The following is a 17,853-nucleotide window of genomic DNA, read 5'->3' as shown; positions in this document are numbered from 1 at the left end:
AGACACTTGAATGTCACTGGCCGTGCACGCTGGGAGGGGAAGTAGGTCGAGGACCCCCACTCAAGAGGGTCGTTCCCTTGAAGGCAGGGGCCAAACCGAGCGTGAAGTACACGTTCATTGGCTCCTGCCAAAGAAATGCCCTCAATAAACCAACCAGAGCAAGTCAGTCATAAAATAAATGATAGCAGCTACAACCACACAGGGGCGAGCACGGTGGGCCAGGCACTGTGCTAGGCCCTTCACCCTCATTGGTTTATAACCACTGGCTCCTCATCACTGCCCCACAAAGAAGACATTCCCACTATAGACAAGGAAACTGGGGCTCAGGGAAATCAAAGAAGTTCCATAAATAGGAAGTAGCAGAGCCCAGATTCAAAAGCAAGTCTAAGTTCGTGCTTGCTTGATCAATACCTATTTATCTATGGATATTTTCTATGTATCTATGTATCCATCCAACTGTCCATCCATCCACCCACCCATCCATCATCTATCCTGTGGTGCTAATAGGAATCACATCCTCAGGAACATCAGAGGCCTTGTCCCTTTCCCCACAAGGTGATTCTGGGGCCAGAGTTCAAACATGTTTCTTTGTGGACTGATCCCTGAACTCAGGCTTCTCAGGACCTCCATGAACTCACTGCTGAGTGGCCCAGGTGTTGCGTTGTCCTGCAAGGTCTTACTCTAGAAGTCAGGGAAGATGGGATCCAGTCAGTAAGACTTGGTCAGACTCCAAGAAGCCACCTTTCTGCTGTGAGGTCTCTCTTTTCTCTTTAGAGAATAACAAACTATCAAACCCACAAATAGCATTCCCCAGTATCGAATATGGCAGAGAGGAGGACCCATGGCCAATCAATTCCTTAGCAGGATCTGACACACCCAAAGCCTCAGTGTGAAAATATCTTATCTGTGCCTGTCAGAGATGACTGAAATTCTACCATTAGAAAGTCATTCCTCTGCTTTACCCAAGCAATCCAGTTCTGGGAATATAACCTCCAGATGTGTTCAAAAGTGGATGAGATAATACCAGCACAGAGGCAGCTCTGTTTATAATAGAAACAATTTAGAAACAACCTAATAGAGTCTGCTTAAATACACGGAGGACTGGTTAAGTAGAGGAGTAGCTAAGCTATGGTACATCCATGCCATCCATCTAAACCATACATAGATAATATGTAACCATTAAAAGAATAAGCCTAGGGCTTCCCTGGTGGCACAGTGGTTGAGAGTCCGTCTGCCGATGCAGGGGACATGGGTTCGTGCCCTGGTCTGGGAAGATCCCACATGCCGTGGAGCGGCTGGGCCCGTGAGCCATGGCCGCTGAGCCTGTGTGTCCGGAGCCTGTTCTCCGCAATGGGAAAGGCCACAACAGTGAGAGGCCTATGTACCGCAAAAAAAAAAAAAAGAATAAGCCTACTCTATATGCCTCAAATGCAAAATCTCCCAAAGATGTAAAATGAACACGGCAAGGTGAAGAAGTCTGTATTGAATAACACACACACAACCGATCAGTTCAAATGCACAGAGGCCTGCTCTGGAAGGATGGAGAAGAGCTTGGTACCAGTGGTGGCTGTAGAAAGGGACACTGAGCAGATGGGGGCTTGAGCAGGAGCAGTGGCTGCTACACGATTTTATGTGAATGGCACCCTCTGGAGTTGTGCCACGGGGTGGCCCTGGTGGAAGAGGGACTCTCTGCAACTTTGAATAGCACAACATGTAAGTATTACCTAATAAAAAAATGGAATTTAATTTAAACACACATTAGGAAGGTAGAATCAGGTCATTATGATAAAATAAGTTATTCCTTATACTTCTGAGGATCTGAGTCACTTGGTTTTCTCTCTTTCAGGAAATATTTATTTAGTCCCAACCATGTGGGGTATGCTAAATATACAGAGGTGAGTAAAACAGATCCTATTCCCATTTGAAAGGCGTGGATGCCTGGGAGTGTGAACACCACAGTGATAATAACAATAGCTGTCATTCACCAAGTGCTTGCTCAATGCCCAGGGTCCAGGCACCATCCACCACACATCCATGCAACAGGCACTGTGGTCCAGAGCACAGTTTTGGGGCAAACTGTCTGGATTCTAAGCCTGCCTCTACACTTAAGAGGGCATCATTAACTGCTCCGTGCGTATTTTCTCACCTGTAAACAGGAGCTAATAACCGTTTGCTCCTCATTGAGTTGTGGTGAGGATTTTAGGACGCTTGTGAGGTTCTTAGAACAATTCCTGGCCGGGCCCACAGGTAGCAAGGTGCAAGCATTGTGTATATTTATTCCTCCTCGCCCAGCTCAGCGTGCCGCAGATACAGTGGGAATGAGACAGACACAGCCCACGCACACAGAGGGTTTACCATCCCCCAGAGACAGACAGTAAACACATAATTATCATTGTGTCATCTCCCAGGGAGAGACAGAAAAATAAATAGGTAACTATAACTGCATGTGCTGAGCGTTCCTGGGCCACGTGGACTGCAGGTGGAGGAGAAAAAGGGGCTGAGTCTAGAACGAAGAGTAGGGGTCAGACTAGCAGAAGGGCGGGGAGGAAGGGCGCTCTAGGTCAGGGCACAGCACGAGCGAAGGCAGGGAAGCGCGTGCAGGGAACGAGCTTCCGGTGCCGCTGGATCATACACTGCACGGGAGGAGGTGAACGGAGCAGGGGCTGGGAGGCCAGCTCCCGAAGGAATTTGGATTTGTCCCCAGAGCAATGGGAAATCATGAAGGTTTTCAGCAATAGAGTGACTTGGTAAGATGTGCCCTTTATGAAGATGGCTCTGGCTACAGGTAGCAGACGGACTGCAGGGCAAGCAAAGTAGGAAGCTGGCAGATGAGATAGGAGGCCAGGCCAGAGACATGAGCGTCTAGAAGGCCTCCCTCCCAAAAAAGAACCTGGCAGGAGAGAGGCTGCCTTAACCCTTCGTGTGCCCTGCTGGACCAGCCAGCGCTCAGCGGAAGTTGCTCCTGTGAAGTGGGACCATGGGATCACACACACACAAGGGAGAAGGTTTTCTGTTTCCCTTCAGTTCTGCCAGGACAGGCCTTTTGGTCTGTTTTATTCCTTGCAGTATCTCCAGCACCTGTAACAATGCCTGGCACATGGAAGGCACCCAATAAATGTCCTCTGTCCGGGAGGCAGGGGATGGGCAGAGCAAATGGGATGTATCAGTACAAAGGCAACCAGGATGAGGCAGCCAGGGAGGGAGGAGATGTGGCTCAGCAGCCAAAGAAGCAAGTGTTGTTGTGGGTTTTTTTTTTTTTTTGCTGTGCGTGGGCCTCTCACTGTTGTGGCCTCTCCCATTGCGGAGCACAGGCTCCAGACGCGCAGGCTCAGTGACCATGGCTCACGGGCCCAGCCGCTCCGCGGCATGTGGGATCTTCCCGGACCAGGGCACAAACCCGTGTCCCCTGCATCGGCAGGTGGACTCTCAACCACTGCACCACCAGGGAAGCCCTGAAGCAAGTGTCTTAAAGAACAATTTGTGATCACGGAGGTCAAGGCGGATAAAGTCCAACAGGCATCCGTCGGATCTTGTAACTCATGCTCTTTCTCCCTCACTGCCACGAGGAAGCCGTCACAGCTCTCTGTCAGCCAGCAAGCCCGGGAAGCATCACATATGTACGTACACAGATCATACTTAGGACCTGACCTTGAGGGGTACAGAAAATAGTAGAAGACACAGTCCATTTCCTTGATGTTCACCGTCCAGCCAGGAAGATCTCATTATTCACTACAAGGCAGTTCACAGTGTTCCAAAACTCCATGTCTGGTTTCTGTAGCTGTCCCCTGGGTCACCTCCCCAGAGTCCTATAACTTGCTAATGGAAGCCTGGAATTAAGTAGGTGTACAGACCTTGTCTTCACTAATTAATTTTTTGGGTGGGAGTTGCTCAATGTTTGCCAGGAAAGTTGCTGGTGGCAGCCTAAATACAACTGCGAATTTGCAAAGTAGATGTTGCTGTAAGGAAGAAGGCATCCTGGCTGTATAAATATTTCATAGAAATTTTTTCATTACAATAACAGAGACAAAAGATCGGGGAAATGCTGGCAGTCACGATTAGAATTGTCTATTTAATAGGTCAGATACAAGTGTTCCCAATATGCAAAGGATTGTTAGCAGTACAACAACTTTCAACCAAAGTCAGTGGTGGTCCCTTCCACTTCCTCTTCCTAAACAATTTGGTCCTAAAGTCATTAGGCGGAGTGGAGAGGTAGGAGTCCATGGCGGGGATGGAGGGCAGGAAGCCATGAAGGCCTAAGGTGGGGGAGGACATCCCCCCAGAGGGTGGCCTGGCCTGTGGTGTCACAGCCTGATCAGGGTAAGGGGGGATTCTTCAGGGTGTTGGGGAATGGCAGCCTGGCAAATGGTATCAGAGAGTAAGGAGTGTATCTGTGTATGTGTGTGTTTGCAGAGAAACGTATATTCCTTAGCCCTGCCTGGGAGCAGCAACATCTCAATAGGAATGAGCACATCTACTGCCCAGATCTTGGATTCTAAATACCATTTTCCATTAAAATGAATTAAGACTCCTTGGAGAAGAGGCTGATTTCCAGAACTGGGGCAAGAACAGAAGATAAGCCTTGAACATCTTGTCATGCCAGAAAGCACATGGATGTGCTCAAAGAATGATGGGCCCATACAGAAAGGACACAGATTGAAGGGGCTCTCACTGGTCAAACTGGGGCCAAGGTGTGCTTTAAATAATGATGGGAATGGAGTATAACTCACTAATACAGGAATCCATAAGTCTATACGGATATAAAAAATAATTAAAGTTGATGAGGCATGGGATATTTACCTAGTTTCAGAGTACCTCCCCAGGGACTTCCCTGGTGGTCCAGTGGGTAAGACTCCTTGCTCCCAATGCAGGAGGCCCAGGTTCAATCCCTGGCTGGGGAACTAGATCCTGCATGCATGCCGCAAGTAAGAGTCTACATGATGCAACTAAAAGATCCTGAATGCTGCAATGAAGATCCTGTGTGCCGCAACTAGGACCCAGTGCAGCCTAAATAAATAAATAAAGTACCTCCCCATAAAATACCTATTAATCAGAAAGGAGGAAAAGACTAACTTTATAGTGGTGAAACCTGGTAGACACCACCTTAATCATGGGATCAAAGTGCACATCATTAGTATAGAAACAAATCACAATGGTGAACCCCTTGGCAGGGTGCAAGAAGAGCACAGTGTCACTGCTGTGATATTTCTGCCAGAGATGCATCCCCTGAATCTGACCATGAGGAAACCTTAGACAGACATTCTACAAAGTCTGTGATGTTCAAAAGTGTCAAGGTCATAAAAGTCAAGGAGAGGCTGAGGAGGTGTTCTAGCCTGCAGGAGACAAAAAGACATCCGAACATGCAAGAGTGATTCTGAGCTGGATCCTTTTGTGATAAAAGACACTATTGCGATGCTTGGCAAACCTTGGACGGAGTCTGAGGATTCCATGGTGGTTATGAATCTGTGTCAGCTTTCTGGTGTTGGTGGTTGCATTGTGGTGAGGTAAGAAAGTGTCTTTGTTTATAGAAAAACACAGAAAAGTATGGGAAAATGATGAGGATCAGGGCATCTTATTCTCAAAGTGTTCAAGAAAAAAAGAGGTGGTTTTTTTGGGGGCTACTGCCCTTGCAATTTTTCTGTCACTTTGTGATTTTTCAAAATTTTAAAATGATAAGAAATAAACTATAGAAAAGTGAAATGGTAGATAAACAAAATGTGGTATATACAAACAATGGAATATTATTTAGCCTTTAAAAGGAAGGAAATTCTGTCACATGTGACGACATGGATGAACTTTGAGGACATTATGCTAAGTGAAATAAGTCAGCCACAAAAGGACAAATACCATATGATTATATTTATATGAGATACTAGAATAGCCAAACTCATTGAGACAGAAAATATTAATAGAACAATGGTTGCCAAGGGCTGGGGGTGGGGGGAATGGGGAGTTAGTGCTTAATGGGGACAGATTTTAAGATATGGATGAAGAAAAAGATCTGGAGGCGGGTGGTGGTGACGGTTGCACAACAATGTGTGTGTATTCAATACCACTGAACCGTACACTTAAAACTGGTTAACATGGTATAAATTTTGTGTTGTACATATTTTCCCACGATAAAAAGTTTTAATTAAAATTTAAAAAGGAAACTGTGATTGTTAAGGTGCAGTCACACTAAATGTTTAGTTACAAATTGTTGGGAAAAGTGACACAAGGGTTTGTGTGTCTCTTGAATTAAATATCAACTATTCTCTAACTCAGGCTTCCTGTTCCAACTCCATGGAAAGGAGCTTATCTAGGAAAGGAAGGTTTCTTTGTTTATGCTTCACATGGCCAAACATTAACTTTATGGCTCTATGAAAATCTGGGAAAACTCTGTCTGCCAAACATGACTGTGAATGTCCATTCTTAGAGAGTTATAGAAGATTTGAGAGCCTTGTTCTTCAAAGCAAATCTGCTTTTAGTTACTAGGCCAAAGAAAGCAATCCAACCAAGTGGCAAAACTCCAAGGTATGAGAGCGCTATGGGCAAGAAAGGCAAGCCCTTCTGTCTCATAGTTTGCTTCGCCTGTAAAACTAGAGCACACGTGTTTGCTTAATTAATTCAGAGGCTCTGCAATGCTTGGTCACACCAAATTCCTGTAACCACAAAACATGATATACAGAACCCAGATGCAGGTTACGTGTATGATGCTACGAACAGTAAATGTGGAGTGACATGGTTTCACGGATGAGTCCTAGGGACAAACCAGGAAGTTGCTTTAATGTCTGGCTACCCTTCTACTGCACAGCTCCACAAATAGCATGACCTACAGGCCTACTTCAAGGTCACTGTGAGCACCACTCGCTAGTTGGAGGGGTGGGAGACTCCATGCATTTCCACTGCTGGGAAAGGGCTGGCCGTGTGGTAATGACCTGACACACCGCCTGCATACACAGAAGATATGCTGAGCTAAACAGCAAAGCACCTCGACTCTTTGGGGCTCAGTGTCTTCATGTCAAATGCCAGATATGCCAGGATAGACATTACTTTTAGCGCCTTCCAATGTTATGATTTTCACAATCTGTAACTACCTGGGCAATAATTCATGAGTTGATGGTGATATGGATTATTAATTTTTTTTTAAAAAATTCCTTTGTTAAGGGTATGTGTGTATGTGTTTCTTTAATTGAGAGTAAAATTAACTTCAATTGGTCAATGCTTAGAATTACTGGTCTCAGGACTATACTTTAGTCCAGAATCATACTTCCGCTTCCCTGAAGGATGTATGCCATCTGATAGTACAAATGTATGGAAACAAGTATATGTAATAGAGCCCCATTGCAGAAGTAAATATGATGGAACAGATATTATAACGTATGTCCTTTAAACTTCACCCTCTTATGCCAGGCCTAATATAAGACAGTTAGGTTTAAAGGGCGTGTGTACACATGGGTTATATTTCAGAAGACGTGTAATTGGTCTAAATCCAAATAAAAACAAGCTAAGCTCCAACAGGATCATTTACATACATCTACAGACAGCGATGCTAAGATGGTTATATAAATGCTATGGGACAGCTCGAGCAGTTGTTTCAAAGGGTCTTTCAGTGCATTAAAGCTGCATCCGGAAACAGTTGTGAGGCTGGGCCTGAGTCTGCACTGTCCGAGGTTCACTAACTGAAAGCACAACCTCAGACGTGATTGATTATGCCCTTCCCCGCTCTGCTTTCAGGTTGAGATCCTCTGAGATTTCATTTTATGAGTATTCCTGGTTACCAAATGTCTGGGACTCAATCCCAGTGGTAAAAGCTCTTTATTACCATTGCAAAAAACCAGTGACAGTTCCACATCTAGTCAGGATGGGGACAGCGTGTTCCCAACAGTGGGGACAGGACCGCCAGCAGTGTTAGAGGCCACTATTGGCCCAGATGGGCAAAGCCAAAGCTCCATAAGACAGTCTCTGGTATGACTCAGAGAGAAGCTCCCATGGGTGCCCTCGGAGGGAGGGTGTGCTATCAGGGACCTTGGACAAACTTGGTGAGAAAGTTGGAAGCCTCAAGGGGCCATCCTAAAGCAGTGTCACGTGGTTGACTGGAGCCAGGCCCTTCAGGGGGCCTGCTGTGCGCTGCAGCCAGAACACAGCAGAATCCTGGGCTCTTCCCAGGGCTCTGTGCATTTCCATGGGAACGGCTGGCTCGGCAGCCCCACGCTGGGAGGTGTGCTCCATCTATTTCTATGGCACCTATCACCATGGCACCTACTTGCTCTGAAAAACACAGGCTAAAAACAGAACACAAGGAAAAGGGGGGCAATCCACTTCCCTGCAGTCACCTTCTCCCGCAGCTGTTGTTATACCTTGTGATTGCTCACGTGGACCTTGCTCATTTCCAGTTTCCGTGTTTTTGTTGTAGTTGGCCTTAAAAAATAAAAGGCTTACTATCAGCATCAGCATCATCTTGGGGGTGATGGGTCCCGAGGCTCCGGGAAGTCTGCACTCTACTTGCTGCAGATAGAAAATTCCTGGGGCGGAGGGAGCCCGCACAAGAAGTGACTCCTCCGGGGCTTGTTCAGGTATTGGGGGAGGGGGGAAGAAGTGGGGAGTAGGGGAGGGGGATGGTGACATCAGTGTACACAGGTGACCCAAGAAAGGATCTGTGCTTATTCCAACAAAGTGGATCAGACGCTCTCCAGGGAGCACATGACATTCTCTTTGGGGAGGGATCCATAAGGCCAAACAGCTTCACTGAAGGTCTTCCCTAAGTTCAAGGTCACCCTTCACAGCAGAGCACTTAATCCAGACTCTGGAGTCAGACAGAACTTGAGTTCAAATTCCAACTCAGTCACCTGCCAGCCATGTGAGACGGGTGGGCAACCTCCCAGAGGTTAACGTACTCATCTGTAAAACGGGGATGAGAAGACACACCCACAGGCACAAGCCACTTGCTGTGACCTCCGCTGTCATGGCCGTTCCTTGGTTTGCTCATCTAGGAAAATGTGGGATGTTCGAGCAGACACTCTACATAAAGCAGCGAGCAGGGCACTCATAACTGCCGGAGGGGAGGGTGTGAGGAGGAGGAGGAGGACAGGGATGACTTCCGGAAAGGATGCTCAGCACCCCCTCTGCCCCCGGGTCTCCTGGGCCTGACTTCCCGTCCTCGGTCCGAAGGGGAAGGTACAGAACAGGGAAGGTCCCTGTTCATGAATAGCCCCCTGCCTCCAGACTCCCACATTCAGTAGGGTCCTCGGGCACAACCAACGTAGCCGAGGATGAGCTGTGCTCTGAAGCAGGCGTCACCACGCAAAAGGGCCATCAGCCCAGGCGCTGCTGTGATACAGGACAGCGGAATTCTCAGGAACTGGAGAAAATCCCAGCCTGGTGCCCTGCTGTGGGCTTGGGAGTCAAGCAGCCTTGGGGACTCCAGGGTCCCCACTGCCATCTCTTAGCTGAGTGACTCGGGACAGGTCTCTTCCCTTCCCTCTCCCATCTGCGAATGCCGTAAAGCCTCCTGTCCCAGAGGGAGGTTGGGAGCACTATTAAAGGAGAAAACCCAGGAAACCCCTCTACCCAGAGTCAGCATGTAGTGGGCTCCCTCTCCCTTAATCCCAACACCGAACGTTTTCAGGTGGAGTGAATACTCTGTTTCATGAGTAAAGGATTAGCCTTTATAATAGAAGGAAACAGGCTCGTTTCCTGAATTTGCTGGTGGTGCCGGTATACGCTACAGTAAAACTCCCAGGCTCACACAAGGCCCCAGGCCCCAGAGGCTGGCATGGCCTCCTGCAGGGCCCCCACTTCCCTCTCAAATGTTCCATTTCTCACAACCCCCTCTGGAGAATGCGCTGCTTCCCCCAACAAGTCTGTGGGTTCACTCTATCCACAGCTCCCTCGATCCTTTTTACTTTATAAAAGCAATTTCCCTGTTGAGGGCATTGTGTCTCTCTCCCTGCCAAATCCCACCTCTCAACAGTGACCAATTTCCATTTGAGGAGCCATGTACTTCCAAGGAACTGGTCCCCACTCCAAGGCTCTGGGGGTGGAACCTGTGACCTAAGCTGAGCCAATCACATAAGCCCAACCTCCTGTGTGCAGGGATTGGTTCATGTGGTCTAGATTGGTCCAATCAGAATGGCTCTTGGGACTCTTCCTGAGAATGGAGGACAGAAGGTCCTCAGGGACTATAGATGCGAGGCTTGGACTGTTTCTCCAGTCACTTGACTATCATAAGTAAAGTCAGACTCTAGGTAAAACTGCACATGAAGTGTACCAACAAAAGCACTGCCAAGAACCATAGCTGCAACCATGATGATATTATCAACACCTAGAGCATCTCAAACTTGCCCTATCTCTGAATTTCTTAGTTCTATGAGTCAATCAATTCCACTTGTGTTTAAACCAATTTCAGTTGGATTTTCTATAACATGAGGATAAAAAGCACCTGGAACATTACTTCCTCTCTATAGTTTCAGGGCCTTCACCTCATTCAGAGCTCAATTCCAAAGTTAGATCTTGAAGGAAGTCCACCTAATTCTATTTCCTCCTTTATCTCCAGACCCTGTGTACTGTTTATTAAGTATTGACCATATATGTGCCCCTAACAGTAAAATCCTTTGAGATGGGTAGTGTCTCCATTTTTCCAAAGAGGACACTGAGATCCAAAAGGATGTGAAATCATTTTCTCCAAGGCTACACGTCCAGTAGTGAGTAAGATCCCAAATAGAAATGAGAACCCTGTATGATACGTAAACTATTAATAAGTTCTGAGTTATTTTCTAAATATTCAATTCTTTCAATATCCCAGTTAGATTACAAAGTTCTTAAATCCAAGGCTATTTTTTCTTCCTATTTTGACCATCCATTGTAGTTACTTCAGAAGTGTGCGTTACCAAATGGTCAAGGGAACCTCCTGCAGCCTGGAACACACTTGACTCAGGCCTGACGATGCCCGGGGGTCTGCTGAGTACTTTAAAAAGTACCAGGCACTGGGCTAAGTGCTTTACATACATAATCTCATTTCAAAAAAATGGTTCATTGTATTAATGTTATTCTTGGACCCAAGGGCGAGTGGCCTTTCGCCAAGGCCTGTGAGTGGAACCTGTTTAGATTGGAAGTAGAGGATCTATTTTGAGGGATAAACACAGAGGGCAGTGGTGCCTTACAGTGGCACGTGGCTAGGTGGAAAGGACAGGACTATGGGTTTGATTCCTGGTTCTACTTCTTGTTATCTGAGTGGTGTTGGGCAACTTACTTTGAGTTTTGTGCTTCTGTTTTCTCATTTGTCAAATGAAGATACTGATATAATCCCAACACCTCTCTGGGTTGTTGGGAGATTAAATCATATGAGTCAAACATCCAGCAAAATTCCTTGCATAGTTTTGCTCTTTCCCCACTATATTTCTTCTTCGCTGGGCACTAACTAGTGGCTGGCCCTCATAGCCATGTGTACCCCCAACCTCTGCTCTTTGGATGGTGTCCAACCCCACCCAGGAGCCAAAGAGATATAGAAGTTCAAGAAAACACTGGGCACAAGGTGGGGAGAAGTTTCCATCCCATTCCTTGCCAAACATAGATTTGCTGCTAGAAAGCCAGAGCATGCCCAGGAATGGTTGTAGCCCAGGCTGCTTCGTTTCATTGCAAATTCATTGTGTTTAGATGATAACTAAGCCTTCTTCCTTTTGTCTCTGCCTAGTGAGCCATGAACAGTTCCAGATCTGACAGGCTGAGTACCAGGTCTGACTTATTAAAGAAAGGAAAGGGGATTTGCTGGGCAGCTCAGTACACATTTTCAATGAAGATGTGCAATCGTTCCTCAGAAGAGCCAGGCTTCCCTTAGTTGTTGAGTGTTATCACATAACCAGTTGATACTTGCTCAGGGCTGCTTGTTAGCAAAGGTGACTGTTACACCTCTTTAGGTAAACTTGATGGAGCAGCACTTCTCTGGGGCTTAGTTGAGGGACAGGAAGAGAGAAGATTCCTTTACATTTTATCACTTCTTCTAATCTCTTTTACCCAAAGAATGTGGGTAGGCCCAGCATTTTGTTCCACCCAAGAATGAAGCTTCTGGTGTTGAATAGTTAGATCCTTCTGCTGGAAGCAGTTCAGTTTCTATTTATGGGAGGCAGTGTTCTCAAAGTGTAGATCTCCGGGACACCCGCATCAGAATCCTGGAGTGCATGCAAATGTCTGGCTCCATAGATTCCCACTGAATTAGACTCAGTATGAAAGACTGAGAACCTTAAGTAGCAGTTAAGAACATGAGTTTTAGAGTCAGATATATATGGACTAACTCCGAGCTCCAACTCCATTACGTACTATCTGTACAGGGTATTTAACCTCTCTAGGACCTTGGGCAGGGTATTTAGCCTCTCTAGGTCTCAATTTCATCACCTGTTACAAAGGGAACGCTCAACAGTCAAGGGATATGGAGCTCATGTGGTTGTTATAAGGATGAAATGAAATAACACATATTTAGCAATGCTTGGTATATACGAAATGTTTACTATGTGATAATTCTTCAAAAAGCCTTAGGACCCTACGAGAAATAATAAAATTGGCCATCACAACCAGTGTTAAGATCCCTGATTGTATTTTCTATTGGAGCAGGTTTTGACAAGTCTACAGACCAGCAACCAGACCTGAAGGTATTATGAGCCATATGAACTCCACCAGGGCTCTCCTCTGAGCCTCAGCAATGGGCCAGCCAGGAGAGGGCAGCAAGAGAGAGCCAGAGACTAACTGTAGCTATTAGAATCACAGTGCTTACAAGTTAGGGGCATTTACTTGGTGTGTCCAGGTTGGTACTAATTTCAAAAGATACTAAGTTTGGTGGATGCAGGTCTGGCAGCGTGGATCATGTGCTGGGTGGGTGTACATTAGTACTGTGGGTGGTGGCTGTCTATCTGACTCCTGATTTTCATAGATTATTTACTTTAGGAAACCACACAAGCATCACTATATTGTAGAAAAAAACTTAATTGTGATGTAGATATTGGGAGAGAGTCTAAACCAAGATTTGGCAAATTTCTTGGCATAGCCTGTGAGCTAAGAATGGTTTTTATATTTTTTAAGGTTGTTAAAAAGCAGGAGGGGGGAGGAGAAATAATAACAGAGTGGTAGTTAATTTTATGCATCAGCTTGACTGGGTCACAGGGTACCCAGATATTGGGTTACACATTATTTCTGGGTGTGTCTGTGAGGGCGTTTTCAGATGAGATTAGTGTCAGTAGACTGAGTAAAGCAGATTGCCCTCCCCAAAGTGAATGGGTATCACCCAGTCCATTGAGGGCCTGAATAGAGCAAAAAGGCAGAGGAAGGGAGACTTTGCTCTCCCTAACTATTTGAGCTGGGACATTGGTCTTCTCCTGTCCTCTGGCAAGGACTTACACCATCTGTGTTCCTGGTTCTTAGGCCTTCGGACTTGGGCTGGAACCAAACCACTGGCTTTCCCGGGTCTCCAGCTTACAGACAGCAGATTATGCTACCTCTCAGCCTCCAGAGTCCCATGAGTCAATTCCATATATCTATATAACTATGCATATCTTATTCGTTCTGTTCCTCTGGAGAACCATGACTAATACAGAGATGTAAGTGTTGCACAAAGCCTAAAATATTTACTATTGTCCTTTGCATAAAAGTATGTTGAGCCCTCATCAAAGCCAACTCAGGAGCTGACTGTTCAGCACATGGTCTGAATATAATTCAAAATCATGCTCCATCAAAACACAAATTCTCATATGCTGTTGATGTGTTACCAAGTCAGCAAAAACCACCGATCTACTATCCTTATTTAGGCAGGAAACAAAGTTTATCTGGATCAAAGAAACCCTCAGGACCAAAAGAAGACAAGAACAAAACAGATAGGAAAGTGACAGGCTAATCTAACTCATGAATATAGATGCAAAAATCCCAAACAGAATATTAGCAAACTAAATCCAGTGATGTATCAAAAAAGTTAGTACGTCATAACCAAGTTGGGATTATGCCAGGAATGAAAGGTTGGTTTAATATTAGAAAAGTGGTTAGCAGAATTCATATTACCAGATTAAAGGCAAAAAATTTACCACCTCAATAAAATCAGAAAAAAAATAATAGCATTTAACATCCTATTAAAAATTTAAAAACTCAGTTTGACCTAGAACTTGATAAAGAACATCTAGCAAGAAAAAAAAAGGACAAAAAACTTACATCATACTTAATGGTGAAATGTTGAAAACATTCCCTTTAAGAGCTGAAACAAGGCCTAAGAAGTCCCATTAACACCACATTATACAAGCCTTTGTAGTAAAACGAGAAAAGCAAAGAAAATGGAAATGTGTAAGGATTGGAAAGGAAAGGAAAAAACTTGCTGGTCTTGTGATTGTCAGCATGGAAAACCCAACATTATTTATAAATAAATTATTAAAATTAGTAAGAGAGTTCAGGAAGGTTTCTAGATACAAAATCAATGTGAAGGGCTTCCCTGGTGGCGCAGTGGTTGGGAGTCCGCCTGCTGATGCAGGGGACACGGGTTCGTGCCCCGGTCTGGGAAGATCCCACATGCCACGGAGTGGCTGGGCCCATGAGCCATGGCCGCTGAGCCTGCGCATCCAGAGCCTGTGCTCCGCAACGGGGAGAGGCCACAACAGTGAGAGGCCCACGTACCGCAAAAAAAAAAAAAAAATCAATGTGAAAAGTAAATTGTATTTCTATTCACCGGTAACTGCTAAAAAATACAATTTTAAAGATACCACCTATAATATCATGAATAAATATCAAATATCCAGAAGTAAATCTAACAAAACATGTGAAAGCCCTTTCTAGAGAAAAACTTTACTGCAAGTTTTAAAAAAATGACATAAACAAATGTTCATGACAGGAAGACGATATTGTGACTATATAATTTCTCTCCAAATTGATGTATATATTCTAGGCAATTCCAATCAAAATCCTAACAAGATTTTTAAAAGGAACTCAACAAGCTGATTATTTGGAAGAGCAAAGAGCCAAGAAATGCCAAGTCATATTTAAAGAACAACCAAAAAGAGTGTGTGTGGGGGGGGCATTTTCTTTACCAGATATCAAAACGTATTATACCGCCATGGTAATTAAGATTGAAAGAACTCCTACAACCCAGCAACAACAACATCAAAAAATCCAATTAACAAATGGGCAAATGACTTGAATAGACGTTTCTTCAAAGAAGACATACAAATGGCCAACAAGTACATAAAAAGATACTCAACATCACTGATCATTACAGAAATGCAAATAAAACCACAATGAGACAACACTTTGTACCCATAAGGATGGCTATTATTTAAAAAAAAAAAAAAAGGAAAAAAAACCCACCAGAAAATAACAAATGTTGACAAGGATGTGGAGAAACTGGAATACCATGTTCATTGCTGGTGGGAATATAAAATGGTGCAACCTCTGTGAAAACAGTATAATAGTTTCTCAAAAAATTAAACATCGAACTACAGTTCCACTTCTGAATACATACCCAAAAAGAATGAAAAGCGGGTACTCAAACAGATATTTGTGTACCTATGTTTACAGCAGCATTATTCACAACAGCCAAAAGGTGGAAGCAATCCAAATGTCTATCAATGGATGAATGGATAAAAAATATGTGGTATACTCATATAATGGAATATTATTTAGCTTTAAAAAGGAATGAAATTCTGATATATGCTGCAATATGAATGAACCTTGAAGACATTATGCTAAGTGCAATAAGCCAGACACAAAAGGACAAATATTTTGTGATTCCACTTATATGAAGTACCTGGAATACTCAAATTCATAAAGACAAAAGTAGAACGGTGGTTACCAGGGGCTAGAGGGAGGGTGGAATGAGGTGTTATCATTTAAGAGGGACAGAGTTTCCATTTGGGATGCTGAAAAAGTTCTGGAGATGGATGGTGGTGATGGTTATATAATAATGTGAATGCAGGTAATGCCACTGAAGTGTATTCCCAAACATGGTTAAGATGGTAAATTTTATATTATGTATATTTTACTACAATAAAAAAAGATTGAGTGATAGTACAGCAGGAATAAACAAACATATCAGTAGAGCAGTACAGATTAGTATGACTCAAATGTGGACTGTACACTGGTTACCATCTTTGAGTTCCTTGTCATGGGCCCACGATCAGTACAGAAGTGAACAGTAAACATTTAGAAGCTTTCATAGCAATTTTACAGAGCAAGTTTATGCCCATTGAATCTAATAATAAATAATTGAGGCCTTTATTTTATGCATGTTTTAAATTTTTTTAGTAATTAATTTTTGTTATATCTACAAAAATATTGATCTGCAATGGATTAAGGGAAAAACTGGAGTTCAACACAGAAAATTTGAGAGTTCAGAGGAAAAAAGAAACACTCGTATATGGAACTTGATTTGTGACAGAGGACATTGCAGATAAGTGAGGGGAAAAGTAAAAATGGAAGTCTATTATCCTATAACAGTTACAAAAATCGAATCCAGGTAGAATAAAGGCTTAAACATGAAAGATTAAATACTAAATATAAAGGACAAAATAAAAGGTTTTTAGAAGAGAATAAAAAAGAATTATTTTTGTGACCTCAAGTTGGGAAAGTTTTCTTTGACAAGGTAAATTTGACCTGAAAACTAAGAGCTTCTGCTCAAAAGTCACCATAAATAAAATTGCAAAGGCAATCCTAAACTGCAAGGAGATATCTGAGAGATATCTGAACATATAAAAACTAACACAGGATTATAATCCAGACTATATAAAGAGTTCTTACGAATCAACTGCCAAATACCAACAGCTCATTAGAAAACTGGGGAAAAGACTTAAATGGGCATTTCACAGCAGAGGTAAAAAACAGACGGTTTGTAAACATGAGAAGATTCTTCACTTCAGTAGTTATCAAATAAAGGCAAATTATAACTGTAATGAGACACAGACCATACATATTGGAATGACAAAAATTAAAGCTGACAAGAATGAGATCAACCAAAATACTATCATCGATTGCTAGTGGAAGTGTAGATTGTTATAATCACTTTGGGAAGATAATTAGCAATATCCAGTAGAGTTGAAGATGTGAGCACACTTGAACCTAGCAATTCCTCTCATAGATTTGTACTCTAAAGAGCAGAATAGATGCATGCAACGTGGGATAATCACATACTGGATGATTACACAGCAGTGAAAAGTGAACTGCAGCTACTTGCATCAACACAAAGAAATCTCAAAAACATAATGTTGATTAAAAGAAGTCACAGAAGAATATATATTGTATTCTTAAATACAGCATTAAAAATAGGCGTCTGTACCCTGCCAAACCAAACAATATACTGCTTAGAGATTTAAGTGTATTTGTGTGCGTTTGTGTGCAGGTGTGCGTGCGTGTATGTGTGTGTGTGTGTGTATGGTAAAACTATAAAGAAAATCATGGGATGATGAACACAGAATTCTGTAATAGTTTCCATCTGATAGAAGGATCCATGCCTGGGGAGGAGCATTCAGATATTTCTAAGAAACTGACACTGTTCTATTTCTTAACTTGGGTGGTGGGGATGCAGGTGTTTGTTTTGCTATTCTTAAGCTGAACATATGGTTTATATGTATGTATGACATATTTCACATTTTTTAAAAAAAATTAAAAGAGAGGATAAAAAGTCTGTCGGTGATGGTTAAGAATGCAGAAAGAGGGTCAAATCCCCTGAGGGTGAAGGCAAAAACTAGGCAGGCTGCATGCTCTTGATTCACAGGAAAATGCAAATCAAGAGCCTGCTCAGAGGCCTAGCCCCTCAACACTTATTTTTGTCTCCCCAGTACTTTTTTCCTTTCAGAAACTGCCTTTCCCCCAACCCAGAAGGGTTGTCATTCATGTGGCACATCAATGGTGGGTATATGA

Source organism: Mesoplodon bidens, assembly GCF_964165515.1.
Source record: "Mesoplodon bidens genome assembly, chromosome: 3".
Lineage (NCBI taxonomy): Eukaryota > Metazoa > Chordata > Mammalia > Artiodactyla > Ziphiidae > Mesoplodon > Mesoplodon bidens.
Note: the sequence above shows the minus strand (reverse complement) of the source record.